Source organism: Girardinichthys multiradiatus, chromosome 10 (assembly GCF_021462225.1).
Source record: "Girardinichthys multiradiatus isolate DD_20200921_A chromosome 10, DD_fGirMul_XY1, whole genome shotgun sequence".
NCBI lineage: Eukaryota > Metazoa > Chordata > Actinopteri > Cyprinodontiformes > Goodeidae > Girardinichthys > Girardinichthys multiradiatus.
Window position 1 is genome coordinate 34,953,865 of NC_061803.1, and position 8,623 is coordinate 34,962,487.

Sequence of the window (8,623 nt, forward strand, 5' to 3'; positions counted from 1 at the left end):
ATGTTGTGAAGTTTCGTCCATTTTCAAGAATGTGTCAACGCCTTTGCATTTGAACGAGCTCCATGTGAAAAGCCATGTGCCAATGTTTGAAGTCAATTTCTTGCCAGTGAAAAATACCATTAGCAGATGGAAGATGAAAGCAGCTAAGACAACCTGTAGTGTATCGCAGTGGCAGAGCTAATTGGAAGTCATTCTATTTTCAAGCCTTGAAAAGAATTTCAAAGTCAAGCATTAACAGCTTATAACAGACTTAAAAAAACAATCTGCAGCTATTTGAAAGAGCTCCATCTCAAACACCTTTAAGAAAGACAGACAACCTTCTACAATAAGTGGGTGGAGGAGGTGAAACCTAAATCCAATGAAGAATATTATCCTCACTGATCAGATCTCCCCTTATCCTACAGCCATCAAGCATATTTAAGCACTTGCTATTTTCTCCAGAGTACGTATAGACGGAGGAACTCTGGCGCTTGTTGGTGTGTCCAGATCAAATGCAAAACAAGAAACATCCTATGCTCTCTGTGGCTGAGCCGATCCCATGACACCAGCCAGTCTCATGGATCCGTAGAGACAGAGCAGGCCACAGTACCAGCCTGAAGCCCCAAGTCAAAGCATGCAAGAGCAGACAGTGGTATTTCATTCTCAGAGAGCCTTGGGGAGCCACATTTATGCCTTTCTGTGGAGAAACCACACTAAGTGCCACAGCGCAGCAAACGGAAAAAACTATTTGAGGAATTAGCTGGCGAGGAGAATTTCAGAAGATGTCCAAAAGTGAAAATGTCAAACATAATTAATGGTCTCATTAGAAACAAGGTTGACTCACAGTCGTATAGATGGAGTCGTTCTTAGTCCTGTTTAGCAGTCTTTTAACACATCGCTCTGTAGTAACATTGTGGTATATATTAAACGGCAAACATCATAAACTCATAAACCACTAACATAAAAACAATGATGTCATGGCTTCGTAAGCTTCTAATAGATTAATTCACGACACCTGAGTTCAATGGGGGTTTGTATCTGAATGTATTTTAAGGCAACACCTCAAATACACTGCTTCCTTCTGTGGCACCATGAGAAAAAAATAATCTGCCAAAATGTCACAAACAGCAAAGAGTCATCTTCCACAGGTCTGGTTTCTCCTTGGTGAAAGATGTTAATCAAACATAGAACAAAAGCAAAAGACCTAATGAAGATGCTGGAGACATGTGCTGTGTTTGGTTTGGCCATAAAGATGATTGGAACATTTGGATATAAAAGGGGAAAACTTGCAAGCCTGAGAACATCATCCTAACTGTAAAGCACAAGGGTAGTAGCATTATGCTGTGAGAGTGTTTTCTGCAGGAAGGGTTAGTGCACCTTACAAAATAGATGATATCATGAGAAATTAACATTATGTTTAAATATTAAAGCAACATCTCAAGACATCAGCCAGGAAGTTAAAGCTTGGGACCAAATGGCTCATTCAAATGGACAATGACCCTCAGCATAACACTAACTACAAACTGGCTAAAGGACAACAAAGTCCCTGACCCCAGTCCAATAGAAAAATATTGTGGGAGCAAGGTAGTCAACAAACCTGATCCAGTTACACCAGTTCTTTCAGGAGGAATGGGCCAAAATTCCAACAAACTAATGCTAGAAGCTTGTGGAAGGAAACACCAAATTGTTTAACCTAAGTCATACAGTTTGAATTCAATGCTACCAAATATTAAGAAAATGTATGTTAAATCTTGCCATTCTGCCGTTTAGCAAATATTTATAATTTTAGTAATCCTGACTAGCCAACAGAAAACCTTAAGTTTAGAAAAAAAGGTTATGTGTCTTTTTAAACTGTTTACATAACTAAAGTAGAAACCAGAACAAACATGAGAAGAAACCTGGAAATATACAGAGAATATCATGCTGCAAAGATTTTAAAATAAAAGTTCTAAAAATGTGTTCAGAATTTATCTGTCATGTGGTTTTAGCTAATTTCACCATATTTTCACCACAATCATGTTTCCAACTTATTTAATGCCACTCCAACAACAAATAAACACATTTGTTTGAGGTGGCAAAATACTGCATGTTGGCAAAAATGAACAAAAGAAGGCCACAGAAATTAACCACAATTTGCAACATGTGTTACATCGATCAAAACAAAACAAAACATGCATATTCTTTCATTTATCTGCGTGTCAGTCATGGATACAAAACAAGCCAAAACAAAGGAGCCATTAAAAACTACAGACTTGGTGTTTTCAGAGCTTTAGTGCTCAGTAAGGTGGTAGTAGCATTTTAGCTGTGAGGCAGGAAACACTAAAGATATCGAATCTATGTGTTAGGCAACACTGCCACCACCTGAAAAAGATGCAAACTGCAATCAGGTAAATCCTGAAACTTTTCAACAAATCCTTCATCACGAAGATTATTCTTCTTGTGGTCTTTTTTCCTAAATATATTGGGTTATAAACTGTTTTCATGACACCTGAACAAAGAAAGCAAAACTAATTTATTGTCTATTATTCACTGTCAGTCAGTAATGTATGTATAACTCAATATTTCTTTAATTGAATTCATAGTCCATGACCAAGTCATGGTCACTGTTTTTGTGTAATGTTCCTGTATTAAGTTTTATTTTTGTACTTGCCTTGTATGACGATAAGTCATTTAACCTTTCCACTTGAGATTAGAGATTTTTTTCAAATAGAGATTTTAAAAGACAGACCAACAGAAAGTAGTGCGTAGTACGTAGTAGGACCCTAAACATGCAGTCAGAGCTGCATAGGAACCCTAAATAAAAGCATATTCATGGTATGTATTGGCCTAGTCAAAGGCTATACTTAAATCCAATTAGGAATTGAAAACATTTACCTCCAATCTGACTAAACTTTGACTAAGCTATTTTACAAAATAGTCTGTTTATGTGCAAAGCTGCTGGCGACAGATGCCAAAAGAATTTTGTTTTGTAAGCAAATTTGAAAATAAAAGCATATTTTTCCTTCCTCTTCACAATCAGCTACTAATCATCTACTTTCCTCTCTATCACATAAAAAGCCCAAAGTTTTTGGTGTTTGAAGTTGTAATTGGACAAAATTGGAAAACATTTAAGGGGCATACATATTTTTCTAAGGTGCTATGCAGAATTGATCCAAGTAGGTTTAATGACATCCTAGAAGGAGTTCAAGTCAACTCAACTGTCCCATTCACTGGTCATGCAGCATTAGTTCTGCACCCACTAGCTTGTCATCTTTAGTCTCATTAGTTGACTAGTTTGTAAACAATAAAATTAGGATTGAGCCCTGTTTTCTCAGGTGACTATGCTACCTCAGGTATTTCTGCCACCTTGTGAATGGTACATGGACTGAACTTATATAGCATCTTTCCAGTCATAATGACTACTCAAAGCACTTTACACTAGAGCCACATTCACCCAGAAGCACTCACTAACACATTCATCCACCGATACACAGATCTGCAAGCAATTTGGGGTTAAATGCCAGTTGATGTGACCCCTCCATGTGGCAGGAGGAAGCTGGAATCGACCCCACAACCCTCGGATTGCAAGACGACCACTCTTCTCCCTTCTGGGTATCACATGAACACATTTATGAAATGCAGCCAGCGACAAGGTAGACACTGGTTCCTTCACAGCTATTTTATATTTTAATTGCCATGTACAATTTCCCTTTCTGGAGATGATCAGCAAAACACAGTAGACTGTTTCCTGTGTTGTAGCTGTAATATGAGAAAAATCTACAGCGCTGACTCAGTGCCTGCATGTCAAAGGAAAAGCAGAGAAAAGATATATAGAAGTTGAACTGCATTTCTGATTAGAAGGGGAAACAGATGACTGAAGGATTTGAAGCTGAGATCAACAGAGTTTTATTTCGACACCAAAGTTAAATTCAAATCACTAAATGTACTGATCAAGAATGAAAGTGCTTATATTGCTTCTCTGCTCCAGAGTTAATCTACGAAAAATTAAAGGTTCCCATACGTCTTTAATTCCAAACATACTTGCTTTTCAGGATCAGACCCTGTTTACAATATCCTTCAGAACTTTTATATTTTTCCATCGTTTGCAACTCTCGTCCATCCATATACAAATGCAGTTTTTAATGAGAACTATTGGCATAAAGTTCATGTAGACTACAGATTTCTATACGTTCATCTCAACAAATACAGTGGCTTGTAAAAGTATTCATACCCCTTAAACTTTTCCACATATTGTCACATTACAACCACAAATATAAATATTTTATTAGAATTTAATGTGAAAGACCAACATAAAGTGGTAAACAATTGTGAAGTGGAAAGAAAATCCTACATGATTTCTTTTTTTTTTGTACAAATAAAAAACTAAGAAGTGCGGTATGCAAAAGTATTCAGCCCCTTTTATTCTGAGCTCAACCAGTTACTTTCAGAAGTTGCCTGATGGTTGCTAATGACTAAATAGAGTCCAGCTGTGTGTAATCTAATCTCAGTACAAATACAGCTGCTCTGTGACGGCCTCAGAGGTTGGTTAAGAGAATATTGGAGCAAACAGCATCATGAAGTCCAAGGAACACACCAGACAGGTCAGGGATAAAGTTGTGGAGAAGTTTAAAGCAGGTTTAGGCTATAAAAAGATTTCATCTCATAGAGCACTGTTCAATCCATCATCTGGAAATGGAAAGATTATGGCACAACTGTAAACCTACCAAGACAAGATCATCCACCTAAACTTACGGACCGAACAAGGAGAGCACTGATCAGAGATGCAGCCAAGAGGCCCATGGTGACTCTGGATGAACTGCAGAGATCCACAGCTCAGGTGGGGGAATCTGTCCACAGGACAACTATTAGCCGTGCACTGCACAAATATGGTATTTATGGAAGAGTTTCAAGAAGAAAGCCATTGTTGAAAGCAAACCATAAGAAGTCCCGTTTGCAGTTTGCCAGAAGCCATGTTGGGAACACAGCAAACATGTGGAAGAAGGTGCTTTGGTCAGACGAGACCAAAATTGAACTTTTTGGCCAAAATGCAAAACGCAATGAGTGGCGGAGAACTAACACCTAACATCACTCTGAACACACCATCCCCACTGTCACATATGGTGGTGGCAGCATTATGCTCTGGGGGTGCTTCTCTTCAGCAGGGATAGGGAAGGTGGTCAGAGTTAATGGGAAGATGGATGGAGCCAAATACAGGTCAATCTTGGAAGAAAACCTGTTGGAGTCTGCAAATGACTTGAGACTGGGGCGGAGGTTCACCTTCCAGCAGGACAACAACCCTAAATATAAAGCCAGGGCTACAATGGAATGGTTTAAAACAAAACATATTCATGTGTTAGAAGATCTGAAAACTGCTGTTCACAAACGCTCTCCATCTAATCTGACTAAGCTTGAGGTGTTTTACAAAGAAGAATGGACAAAAATTTCAGTCACTAGACGTGCAAAGCTGTTAGTGACATACCCTTATGACTTGCTGCTGTAATTGCAGCAAAAGGTGGTTCAACAAAGTATTGACTCAGGGGGAGTAAATACTTTTGCACACCTTTTCAGCTTTTTATTTGTAAAACACAAAACTGAAATCATGAATAATTATCTTTCCACTTAACAATTGTATACCACTTTGTGTTGGTCTTTCACATAAAATTTCGAGTAAAAATATATTTATGTTTGTGGTTGTAATGTGGCAATATGTGGAAAGGTTTAAGGAGTATGAATACTTTTACAAGCCACTGTAAGATGGACACATTCTACCATGGTACCACAGTCCACGTCTCGTGAATCTCCCCCAAACTTCTCAGCTGGCTCTGCCTATAAATCCACACAAGGCTGTTGTAATCCTTGTTGTTTAAGCACCTTTTTCTTCCACACTGTCAAGATTTTAATATCTATTTTCTATTCCTGTTTCTTCCGTATATGGTCAAGGGCGGGCAGGTGCCTATCTCCAACGGTCTACTGGCTACACCTGGACAGGTCGCCAGTCCATCCCAGGGCAACACAGAGACACACAGGACAAACAACCATGCACACACCCATTCACACTTAAGGACAATGTAGAGATACCAATTAATCTAACAGTCATGTTTTTGGACCATGGGAGGAAGCCGGAGTATCTGGAGAGAACCCACACAAGCACGGGGAAAACATGCAAACTCCATGCAAAAAGACCCCTGGCTGGGAGTTGAACCCAGGACCTTCTTGCTGCAAAGATTATAAAACTGTTAACCTGTTTGTACCAGATATGCTGGAGCTAAATGTAGGCAAACTGGTCCCTCCAGAGCTCCTACCCACTCTGGGAAAGTATGTAAATATGTGTTTCCAGACTTATTCTCTCTCTCACATTGTGAGAAAATTGTGTCCTTCCTTCTTTATGTCCTTCCTTTGTTTTTTACCTGCTTTTTTCTATCCGTTCTTCCTTCCTTGTGTTATTTTATCCTTCATTTATGCTCCTTCTTAATTGTGCCCATTCTTCTTTCCTGACCTCTTTTCTTCACTTCTTGTGTCCTTTCTTTATTCTGTCCCCCTTTCCTTTCTAATGTCCTACTTTCTGTCTTGTGTCCTGCTAACTTTGCAGTCACGTCTTCCCTCCTTTTCACTTGATTCCAAACTTTCTCTAGATTTTGCCTTTGGTCATCCTTCCTTCCAGTTTCTTGTATATCCCAATTATGCGTTTAAGCCAGTTTTATTTTATTTTACATTTTCCGGTGAATGCAAGGACTAGGAACTCTGGAAGGTTGACTCTGGAAAAGCATGGAATTTTCAGATAAAAAAAGTGTAGGAACCCTGTTCCATCTCCCAAGACCCCAGAGAAATGTTCCCTGGACATGATGGATAACCTGGAAATCGGAGGACCAGACAAACTGAAGACGGTCAAGTCTCTCTTCGCTCAGCAGTCTGTCAGAGGCTGGTGGCCTTGTTCCATCAAAGACGATGGAAAGAAGGTCCTGGAAGTAAGTAGAGTTTTTTTTTTAACTAACCCCTGAATATGCATTGTGAGACAAATTTTTAAGGGCTTTGATTCAAAGATAAACACAACTTTTAAAGTGCAGGGAAGTTCTGATGGAATGTTTTCACAATCCTTATTTATGGTATTTATTGTCTTAATGCAGGAGGCAACAGCTTTACTTTCAGGACACAGTAAGCTTGGAACATGGAAAATGCTTAAAGTCACAAAACACCACTATCCATCACGGAGTCCAGTAATTTAGCGGTCAAGACGAGGCCGCTCTTCCTGCGGTCACACTGACTGGAGACATTAACTAAAATAACAGGCATGAGTTATATTAGACTGTGTTATGAATCCATGTAAGCTTAATTTTTTGAATTGCTGAAATTATTTTTTGATGATATCCTGTATTGCTGAGACGCAACTGTATACTAATGAAAGCCCCCTACTTTGCTTATCCTCACAGTCATTTTCCTTGCTCAGCACCTCTTAACACAATAAATGTTCCTTTTGTTGGCTTTTCATGTCCTTAATCATGGCGATCTCCTGGAGCAACATACTTATTTAAGTTAGTTTAAATTTCAGAGCATGTGGACATTTTTACAACATGAATACACCCACAGTATTGAGACTGAGGCCTCAAACCTTTTATTTTCTCAGTTATTTATGGGCCCTTTAGGACTTAAGTGAAGATTCTTACTGTAACTTTTTGATGTTTTATGTTAAATGACATCTTGCCCTATACGACTTGCCCTACTGGACCTAACAGCGCCTTTTGATTGATTGATTGATTAATTGATACGTCTATTAATCCCCAAACAGGGCAATTCGTTTGTCCCAGCATAAAACACAATAAAAATAAACAATATACACCAATAAAGGTCTTTGAAACAATAGATTATGAGGTCTTGCCTTTCCAAATGAAATTTTTGTGTCAGCATCAATGATGTTATCTCTGCTTTTTCTGACCTCTCCTGGGGAATACCACAAGGCTCCATTCTTGGTTATTATTTTTTCCTTGTACATTCTGCCACTTGGTGTTACTTTCTAGAAACATATAATTTTCTTTCATTTTTATGCAGACGACTGCTGGGTTTATTTTTCACTGAAGCCCGATGAGAATAAGACATCAACATGAAATCATGCAGTTTAGACCAAACGCCATCAACAGGACCCCCTCAGTCGAATGGTTCCCCATGGACCTCTTGTGAGAAAACCACTTTAACAAAGATATGGGGGTCAGAATGGGCCTGTCCCTTAAACTGTATGGTTTTGCAAATCATAGCTTTAGCCAAAGTATGCAAATGAGTCTAAACAGATGTAAAGAAAATACTTTTAAGATAGCTGAACTCAAGATTAAATGCTGAAATGGAATGTAAGCATGTTTTTTTGCTTTGGATAATTGTGTCTGTTTTCATTTTTCAAAGATTTTTTAACACATTTGTTTGTTTTTCAGTTGAATTGCAAGGAATATACCAAAAATAAATAAAGATGTGTAATCATTTATAATGGAATATAACAGGAGTGTGTGCCATTTCTATATCCATTGTATGAATTATCCATCATGTCAAAGTGCTAAAGGCAGTGTGAGATCACCTATTTCTGAGGTGAAGTAAGTTTTTCAAGAATTAATGATGCTGACTGAATGATGATTAATATCTTGATGTGATGTTGTTCTTGTCTACCAACTACATGCCAGCCATG